This window comes from Saimiri boliviensis, chromosome 18, assembly GCF_048565385.1.
Source record: "Saimiri boliviensis isolate mSaiBol1 chromosome 18, mSaiBol1.pri, whole genome shotgun sequence".
NCBI lineage: Eukaryota > Metazoa > Chordata > Mammalia > Primates > Cebidae > Saimiri > Saimiri boliviensis.
In genome coordinates, this window is record NC_133466.1 from 40168744 (window position 1) to 40179603 (window position 10860).

General features: G+C 40.4%; 1 pseudogene; it reads right to left on the reverse strand.

Moving 5' to 3' along the window:
* Positions 1–2824: 2824 nt before the first annotated feature.
* On the reverse strand, positions 2825–3772 carry LOC120368469 (WD repeat-containing protein 82 pseudogene; annotated as a pseudogene).
* Between the last annotated feature and the right edge of the window lie 7088 nt (positions 3773–10860).

The window sequence follows — 10860 nt, forward strand, 5'->3', positions numbered from 1 at the left end:
TTTGAACATGCCGTTCCTTATTTTACCTTATTTGGTGATATATATATATATATATATATATATATATATATATATATATTTTCTGTAACAAAAACTATAACGAAGACTGTAACATAGAAAAAATGTTTTATGTTAAATACAAAAGGGACATAAAATAGCATATACAGTAGAATAATGACTATGTAAACACACCAAAAATCTACACACAGGAATATCTAGGGGAACATTTAACACTGAAAGATCAACAGTGGTAGCATTTGGGTGGCAAACTTATTCTTTCTAAAATTCCCCAATTTTCCTTATTAAGCAGTAATTCTAATTGTAGTGGGAAATACATTTTTTAAAATATTCGTCTGGCGAGCAGTGCAGTGTAGCTGTCAAATAAACATCAGTGGCTTTGGCCCTGACTCCTAAAAGGGTAGCAAACGCCGCTGCCCCACTCCTTACCTCCGCCTAAGAAAACGTAAGCACCTCTGGCTCTGCTGAGAGCATCTGTGCGGCCCCAGCCCTCAGCATCTCTTCTGCCTTATACCCTCACCTCATCACCTTTACTCACTTCCAGCTATATCTTTTCCTTTTCCTTCTTAACTCAGGAGGCAGCTTTGAAAGCACAGGGCCAAAAATAGAAGCCATGAGGTGTCATGTTTTCAAAGAAAATGGTGCCTCAGTTTTGAACACACAGGAACTCAAATAAAAATCGTTTTCCTGCTGCTGGGTAAGTCATGCTTGGTGATTGCTCTGTTTGGAGATATGTGAAGTTATGTAACCTTTCCTGTTAACCCACGGTTCCACGCACTCTCTCAACAATTATTTCTATCATGAATTTTCTACCCTGGGTGGGCAATAACAATATCATTTGGTTTCTAAAAGTCCTTCCTCTCTGGGAAAGGAGAGCTATACGGTGGGTGGCATCCTGTAGTATCTACCGTACATTTGGGAAAGGTGTTCGTTTCTTGGACTTTCAGTTTGAGGAAAAAGGCAAAAAATAATTACTTAAAAATCTAGTGCTAGAAATTCACAGCCTATTCCTGCCACTGAACAGGAGCTGTGATGCCTTGCTATGTATTCTTGAGCAAATCATAACCTTAATGTGTCTCAGTTTCTGGATCTGCAGCGAGTGCTGCCTGCATAAATGTTTGTTTAGGAACTTAGTTAAATGACATACCACTCTCTCTGCTTTAAGAAGGCCATCAGCCAGCTGCATCTCATCTCACTCAGCCTGGGCCTAACTAGAGCCCCTTCATCTTCCGAGAGAAAACAAGGAAAAGCAGCAAGAAAGCAGACATACCAGGTAAACTGGAGTGATCTATTATCGGCAACGAAACCTCAAACAAACTGAAAAGGCTCTGGCTCCCACACCATATGCCTAAATGCCACAACTCAGACACAGAAGCCAGGCAAGAGTGACTATCACACACACACAGGCACAGAGCACCACCAAGCAAAAAACGGACTAACACTGCAAGGCGGGCCCCAAAGTGTGGCTTCAGCAACACGGGGAGTCATCCGAAGACCCTCACGTAGCCATCATGGTAACAACGACCAGTATAAGGTTTTCTTCGTTCAGTCTTGTAAAATGAAAACATTAATAGGGAAGTCTCAGTAAAACTTGTGGCGAACACTATTAGTAAGGATGCAGTGTGTCTCCTGAGCTACAGGACTCCATCTGCTTCAGCTGAACTTTCAGAAACTACAGTGGAGAGAGATATATGCATACACACACACACATGCATATCTGTATGCACACAGATGTATTTAAATGAAGGTGCATACACTGTGCTAAAATACAAACAACAGAAATCCAAGGTCCTATATAAAAAGGCTAAATGTAACATAAAACACGGGCCTAGAACCAGCTCTTGGCTGGGAGCTAGGGAAAGGGGTTGTATCGTCGGAAGACTATGCACACAATTTGTGGTGAGCAGTGAAGGCATCAGTGTAAACAACTCAGACTCACTTCACAATACTGGACCACAGGAAAGGGTGATGTATCTCATGTACCAAAATAGACTCCAACCTTGCTTTTGTACAAACCAAACGTGGTAGACACCCCAAAGGACCGTGGGTTTATCCTGCTGACAGGGTACTGCACCAGGCTGCTGCTAAACTTTCCAGCCCTAGGAACTCACCTGCTACCATCCCCCTACCCTCCCTTTTAGGCCCTTGGGTTTGACCACCTAGCCTCACATGACTAATTGCAGCCACTAATTGCACGGCTTCCTGCAAGCAGGGTCCTTCTGTATGTGTCCCTTTCTCTGATCCTAAGACGTATGAAAATATTTCTGTAAATGTTTGGCACCCAAGAAACATGACGGTTGAGGATAATGCCACAGTACACAGGAAGATCCAGTAACAAGACATGCAGGGTGAGGGCAAGGGGCACTGAGCTGCCTTAGCGTCTCAAAACCAGGATGGTCACTTCCCATGCATCTGGGGGGGGGGCGGCGGGGTAGGAGAAGGGATGAACAGAACTGATGACTACCGGCTCCTCAGCAGCATGTTACACTCAAACTGCAGATGTCCTGAGAGCCCCACTCTATCCAAATAGTGAGTCTGGTCACTCCTCTAGCCGAGCTTGGTGCACTGACAGGTAGAGTTCCGAATCTGTTGCACCGACAGTCCTTTTGAGGAGGCTCAGCGAAGTGATTCTTTTCCTTTGAGAAGATACACAGAACACCGATGGAAAGGCCGTGTCAAAGGATGCTCTCCGCCCCAGTCAAATGATGCAACCCTACTATTATTTCAGTCCCCTCTGAGTTTCTTCCTACTGCCCCTCCGACCCTCCCCCCCCCCCCCCCCACTGTACAGAAATAGCGGAGAAGCATCAGGGCGAGTCATCAATGGTGGGCAACCAGAAGACCATGTTGGAACAGGCGCTGGCAAAAGTCATGAACTTGGGGTTGAACTGCAGACAGGTGATCGGGCCTATGTGTTTACCATCCAGCACAGCGACTTTCACGCCACTCACTCCGTCCCACGCGTGGATCTTGCCATCCTCCGACCCAGTCATAACAAACTGAGAGTCGGGAGTGAACGAAGCCTCCAGCGTGACCGCTTTGCTGTTGGCGTAGCCCCCAAACGTGTGCAGCACCATCCCTTTGAAAGCGTCGAGGAGACACATGAAGCTGCCGTTGGTGGAAATGAGGATGAGCTTGCCATCGTTGCTGAATTTAATCCCCGTCCAGTCGCAGGTTTTGTCATACTGCATCTTAAAGGTGGTGAACGGCCCCTTGTCAAAAGAGCGGAGGTCGTAGAGCTTGACCATGTCCGAGTTGACCCCCGCAGCCAAAACCAGGCCGTCCGGATCAAAAGAGCACACCGGCTTCCCCTGGAGGTGCACGAGGCCCTGGCAGTTGGGGGCGCGGAGATCCCACAGGCGGATGGTCTTATCGAGAGACCCCGAAATGAAGATGTCGTCCACGGGTGACACCGTCAAGGCCACCACCTTTTTGTTGTGTCCGGGGAAGTATCGGATGTACTTGTTGTCGTGCAGGGACAGGTACCGAATGGTGTCGTCCCTCTTGTTGGAGCTGTAGACCACCGTGTGGGCCTCGCGGGCGTATCTGATGAGGTCCACGCCGTACTTCTTACTGTACAGCGTTCTCTGGGGTTTGCCCTCCTGGCAGTCGTAGAGCACGATGGAGTCGTCGTCGCTGCTCGAGACGATCGAATGGCCGTTGGGGCTGAAATCGAGGCAGTTAATCTTGTCCGAGTTTTCGCAGAACACCTTGGCGACGCGAAAGCTGCGCAGCACGCTGTCGGTCAGCTTCATGGCGGCGGCGGGGGCGGCGGGGGCGGCGGGGGCGGCGGGGGCGGGCGGGGGCGGGCGGGGCCGAGCCGGGGGCGGGGCGGGGCCGAGCCGGGGGCGGGGCGGGGCCGCAGAGGCAGCCAATGGTCGGGCCGCCTCCACCTCTTCCTACCGCTCGGACGTCAGTCTTCTGACTGAACTGCGGCGGCTAGCCGGCCGACCGTTAGTCCTCACAGCCACCTCACGGGCAGCCGGCGCGGCGTCGGCACGTTGTGTCCGCCATCTTGGGGCGACAGGCCGTCAGTGCACGCTGGGGACGCCGGGACGCCGGGGACGCGGGGACGCCGGGGCAGGGGCGACGGCAGACATCTTCATTTTCTGTTGACATTCATCTGTCATGTTATTGCTGTTCTGAAGGTAACGGTCTTATCTTGCTCATTCAGGTAGAATGTTCTTTGTTTTCTGAAGTCTTCCTAGGATACGTCTGTGTGTGAATTGAAAATTAGAAATCATTTTTCCAAGATTTCATAGAGATTTCTGTATACTTGGCTTGACAAAGTCTATTTTTTCTCTTGCTTATGGGCTTTCACTTACCGTAATAATATTAGATCTTTGCAGTAAGTTCAATATGTCTTTTACATTTTTTCTGAATTCCCAGCCCTTCATCTTTCTGTCTTTCAGTTTCGGTATTTTTTCCTATCTGACCTTTCACTTTATTTTTTCTCTGCCTTTCGGTGGTGTCTATTGAGTCACTAATATATCTTAATTATATTTTCCAATTCTAGAATTTTTATTTGACTCTTTATAGATTGCAATTGCCCATAAAATTGTTCTTCCCTTCATTCTTGAACATGCTTATTAGGGTTATATAAATTCCCTAATATCTCCAATATCTACATATTGATAATATGATTTTACATCTATCATCGCATATGTATAAAATGTATAAACGCAATTTATACTAATATTATATATGCAAATATAAGTATCTATCTTCTATCTACATATCTTGAATGAGAGAATAGTGCATTAGTATCTGATTTCATGATTTAAATATTTAATAAAAATTAAATGAGATAATCTTTCAAAGTATCTTCCAAAATTCTGCTATTTCAAGATAAGCCCTAAACCACCATTTGTATTCCCCTAGTAAGCGCAGGTCGTACCCTTAACTGAGAATTGTAAACTACAATCAAATGTGATATAATTGTATATGTGTTTGTAACACACTTTTACTGTAACCAAAAACTTTGTGAAAACGATTATTTCAAACTACAGCATTTATTGATATTTTATTAAACCTACTATTTATTTTTTGCTACCCAAGTTAAAATTAAGAGAAGAAAAAAATGGACATGTATTATTGAGAATTTTCAATCTGAGATACCATTTTTCTTTTAAGCACAAGTAATCTAGATAGTTATTATATTTAAAGTCATACTCTGACCAACTGCAGTATCAGATTTGTACCTAGCAGACCCAAAATAATGATATTGGTCTGAACAACCTCATGCTTTATGGGACTTGTGGAGAAAAAAAAAAGCACAATCGATCCTCTTTCATGAGATGCTGAACCCTATAGGCTTCCTTGAAAGGAGTTCTTTGTCCTCCTGTGGAAAGAGGAAGGGAAAGGAAAAAGAAAAGAAAGAGCCCAACTCGGTTTTAATACAGAGTCTGTGAAAGTGATTCAGTGAGGCAGAAAGCTTCACTGTGAGTCTCTGATACAAGTCTAGTTATAAGCAAGAAAGATAAAGTAAATTCCAAAATTATTTTCAAAAAAGTAGATTAAAAAAACAAGGATAACACTAGAATGCCAGATCAAGAGTTGTACCCACAAATATTAACAAATCTAGAGAAGTGAAAAAAAAATTCTGTACTAAATTAGTTTTATTAAATGGCTGTCAACTCATGTTAACTTCCTATGGTGTTAACACTATCAAAAAATGTGGTTTTTTCCTATTATCTTTGTTTCTGGTAACACTATCATCTATCTGTCTATTTATCTATCTGTCTGTCTATATTTGGGAAAAATATTTTTTGTGTAATATTTATGCTTCAAAGCCTAAAAGCGTAATGTTCAAATTAAACAAAAATAGTGACTTTTTAAAAAAATAAAAACCCATGTCCCTAATAATACCCTGCAGTTGTTTGTGTGTGTTGATGTGAGGATGCATGTGTATGAGTGCTTGTACCTAGTGCATGTCTATAGCTTTTCTGTGTTTTATTATATGTGAACACACCAAATATGTGTGTGTGTGTGTGTGTGTGTGTGTGTGTGTGTGTGTGTATAATGTTTTGGTTTACAATGTATCAACCTAGAGCTTAATAATGTTACCCTAAAAAATTCATGTTACTTCACATAAAAATCTAGATTTTCAACTTCTCTTAGAATAGAGGAATATGGGAAAATACCAGGCCAACCATTTGACAAGGAAATAATTTGCTGAAGCTCCGCTCTCTTTAAACTGTGCACATTCCTTTGCCATAGTCCTATTTCTTTTACTATGTCCCAGATTTGAGATGTCAGTTAACTTTTACGGCAGCTTGGGTTATTTAATTGTAAATTTAGGAGGGAGATTTTTCTTCATGTGTCTATTAGAAATGTGAAAAAAAGACTAGTGGTCTGTGCAATTTAGATCAATGGCGTACTCATTCTTCTTAGTAGATGTGAAGAATATATATATCTTTTTATATTCAAGGAGTGTTACTGTGAAAAGAGCAAAGACGATGTTTAAAAAATAAGTCACATTAAGATACATGCCAGAAATTAGAAATTTTAAATGACTAAAGAAGGAAAAAGACCAACCAAAAAATAAAAATGGCAAACCAGCATGTTTTATTTTAGATGTTATGCTGTATATCAGCCCTTCTCTTTGAACACTCATGTCTTTTAAAAATTTATTTGTGTTTTTCCTTATTGCTTCTTAAAAAATGCCCCCAAACAGAATGGGATACATGTGCAGAATGTGTATGTTTGTTACATAGGTATATGTGTGCCATGGTGGTTTGCTGCACCTATTAACCCATCCTCAAAGTTCCCTCCTCTCACTGCCCCTCCCCAACAGGCCCTGGTATGTTTTGTTTCCTTCTCTGTGTTTACGTGTTATCAGTGTTCAGCTCCCACTTATGAGTGAGTCCATGCAGTGTTTGATTTTTCTGTTCTTGTGTTAGTTTGCTGAGGATGGTGGCATCTAGCTTCATCCACGTCCCTACAAAAGACATGATTTCATTCTTTTGATGGCCACATAGTATTCCATGGTATATATCTGCCACATTTTCTTAATCCAGTCTATCACTGACAGGCACGTGTCTTTGCTATTGTAAATTGTGCTGCAATAAACATATGTGTGCATGTGTCTTTATAGTAGAATGGTTTATAATCCTTTGGGTCTATACCTAGGAATGGGATTGCTGGGTGAAATGGTATTTCTGGTTCTGGAGCCTTGAGGAATCACCACACTGTCTCCCACAATGCTTGAACTAATTTATATTCCCACCAATGGTGTAAAAGTGTTCCTATTTCTCTACAATCTGGCCAGCATCTACTGTTTCCCGACATTTTAATACTCGCCATTCTGACTGTTGTGAGATGGTATCTCATTGTAGTTTTAATTTGCAATTCTCTGATGATCAGTGATGTTGAGCTTTTTTTCATATCTTTGTTGGACACATAAATGTCTTCTTTTGAGAAGTGTCGGTTGATATACTTTGCCCACTTTTTGATGGGGTTGTTTGTTTTTCTCTTGTAAATTTAAGTTCCTTGTAAATTCTGCATATTAGACTTCTTTGTCAGATGGGTAGATTGCAAAACTTTTCTTCCATTCTGTAGATTGCCTGATCACACTGATGATAGTTTTTTGTTGTTGTTGTTGTGCAGAAGCTTTTTAGTTTAATTAAATCTCACTTGCCAATTTTGGCTTTTGTTCCAATTGCTTTTGGCATTTTTGTCATGAAGTTTTTGCCATGCCTATGACCTGAATGGTATTGCCTAGGTTTTTTTTTTTTTTTTTTTTTTCCTAGTAATTTTATGGTTTGGGGTTTAACATTCAAGTCTTTAATCTACCTTGAGTTAATTTTTGTGTAAGATGTAAGGAAGGGGTCCAGTTACAGTTTTCTGCATTTTGCAGGCTAGTTTTCCCAGCACCCTTTGCTGAATGGGAGCTCCTTTCCCCATTGCTTGTTTTCGCCAGGTTTGTAGATGTGTGGTGGTATTTCTGACGTCTCTGTTCTGTTCTGGTGGTCTATATGCCTTTTTTGGTGCCAGTACGATGTTGTTTGGTTACCGTATTCTTGTACTATAGTTTGAAGTCACGTAGTGTGGTTCCTCCAGCTTTGTTCTTTTTGCTTAGGATTGTCTTGGTTATACGGGGTCTTCTTTGATTCCATATAAAATTTAAAATAGTTTTTTTTTCCAATTCTGTGAAGAATGTCAATGGTAGTTTGATGGAATTAGCACTGAATCTGTAAACTACTTTGGGCAGTATGGCCATTTTCAGGATACTGATTCTTCCTATCCACAGAATGGAATGTTTTTCTATTTGTTTGTGTACTCTTTTATTCCTTGAGCAGTGGTTTGTTGTTCTCCTCGAAGAGATCCTTCACCTCCCTTGTTGCCTATATTCCTTAGTATTTTTATTCTCTTTTTAGCGATTGTGAATGGGAAGTCATTAATGATTTGGCTCTCTGCTTGTCTATTGTTGATGTAAAGAAATGCTTGTGATTTTTGCACGTTGATTTTGTATACTGAGACTTTGCTGAAGTTGCTTATCAGGCTTAAGGAGTTTTGGGACTGAGATGGTGAGTTTGGGCAACAAGAATGGCTGAGAAATTGATTATACACATTTGATTATATACAAATATATGTAATGATTATATAAATGATTATATACAAAGTCTATGGTAATGTATATTAATACAAAGTCCAGGGCTCCTGCCCCCAGAGAGGACACAGGGTGGGTGCCAGGTGGGGAGGGCTGCAGGACTTCTGGCCTATGTCGTGGCTTCGAAGTCCTGACAGCTCTGGGTCGGCCTCAGGCGCTTGGAGCGTACTGTAGCACCAGCCTGTCAAAGTCGTTCTCCTTGGCCTGGTATTCCTTGATGAAGGGATGGGACATGAAGGTATAGACTTTGTATATAATGTAGCTCAAAGTTGAGCTACACCTATAAGATGCATTACCCTAGACTTTGAATTAAGAATAAAAGGTTAAACCATTTGGAAACAAAATACCTCTTTCTCTTCCTCAAGTTACTCATCTAGTGCTTATTAGTGTCAGTAGAACCACATCTAGTTTATAGTGGAGATGGTCTTGGTTTTCTCAACTTTTTTGAGCAGTGATTTGGGACACCGTTATTGACACTGCAAACTCAGATTAGCTGAAGCTTCTTTTCTTTCAATTAAGGGCCCTTAGAGTCACTCAAATTGGTACCAAAACCCTTTCAGATTTTCAGAAAATCCTCACTAGTTACCTGGATCAAAGGCAAAAAAAAAAAAAAAAAAAAAAAATTCAAAAGTACTAGATTCTTTCAGTTTGTAGTAAGCTGTAGACAGATTAAAGCCAATGTTTTTTAGAAGAGTAAAAAAAGCGGGGAAGGCTTAAGTAAACCATAGGTTTAATCGAGGGAGTGTTGGCCATAGACTTATAATAAGGGTAAAAAGAGGTTAACGAGATGGTAGGTTTAGTGGACTGTAATTTCACATTAGTTTGAAGTCCATTGGAGTGAGTGGTTTAGAAAAAGTTGATTGAAAAGAAAGAGTCAGTTTTATTTAAAGAACTGATTATTTTAACAACAACAAAAAAATTAGCCAGGTGTGGTGGTGCACACCTGTAGTCTCAGCTATTCAGGAGGCTGATGCAAAATTTTGAACCTGGGAGGCAGAGGTTGCAGTGAGCCGAGATCCCAATGCTACACTCCAGGCTGGGCAACAGAGCAAGACTCGATCTAAAAATAAAAAATAATTAAAAAAAAAAAACGGAATTGACGCTTTTAATTTCAGATGTTGGTATATGTACAGTTCACCTCTGCAGGTATTTGCTCTATTGATACTATACATTTAAATTGTACATAGGCTGTAAGTTTCCGATTATGGTCTTTGTTTAAACACAATTATCTTTTTAAGATATTTAAATAATGTGATAAAAGATTGTTATACTTATGCACTTAACATTTTTGCTATTTCTTGCATTTTTGTGGGAATTCATGTTTACATCTGGCATCATTTTTCTTCCTGAAGGACTAATTTTGACATTTCTTTCTCTTGGTAAGGCTAATTGCAGCAAGATTGACTTTCTTGCAGAACAGATATGCTGTATTGCTTCAGCTTTCCTATGTCTGAATTTGTAGCATTTGTTTCAGCTTTTGCATGGCCGAGAATGTCTTGATCTGGCCTTTGTATTTGAAAAATATTCCTATTTAAATTTTATTACTTTAAAGAAATTGCTTCACAGTTTTCTCACTTGAATTGTTTCAGATAAGAAATCTGCTGTCCAGTTTAAATTGTACATTATATGTCATTTTCCTCTGGCTACTTTCAAGACATTATCACTGGTTTTAAGCAGTTTAACTAAGGTGTTTTGTTGTGTTTCGTGCTTGACTTTTAACTTATAGATCTGTCGGTTCATTTATTTTCCATTTTTTAACTTCAAAATATTGTTTTTATTGGTTATTAACATAAGAAAATAAGTTTAAAGTCTGGAGCTATTCATTTTAAAACTTTAAAGATAGAACTGTTTTCTGTGTTTCCAAAGCAATAGTTTTTGAATCTTGACTGCTGGATCATCTCAGTATCTCTCATTCACCAGGTAAATGGTATCAGTATCTCAGTAGCATTGATATGTTGTAACTTCTTTATCTGGAAGTTATTTACTTAAACTGGCTCTGCTATAATATAAAACACTTATTTAGTTGCATATGTAGCGCCGGCTAAATGGAAAGTACTTTGTTTTTGGAGAACTAGAGGTTCTCTGTAGTTAGCATAAATGTATAAAACAATATTGTGTCCACACTATGTTGTTGCTGTGGCTTTTCCTAATTTTTTTTGTCTTCCCAATATCTCGAAATGCAGTAACAGTATGTGTTTTGTCTAACATTACTGGGAAATGCATTCTTTTTTT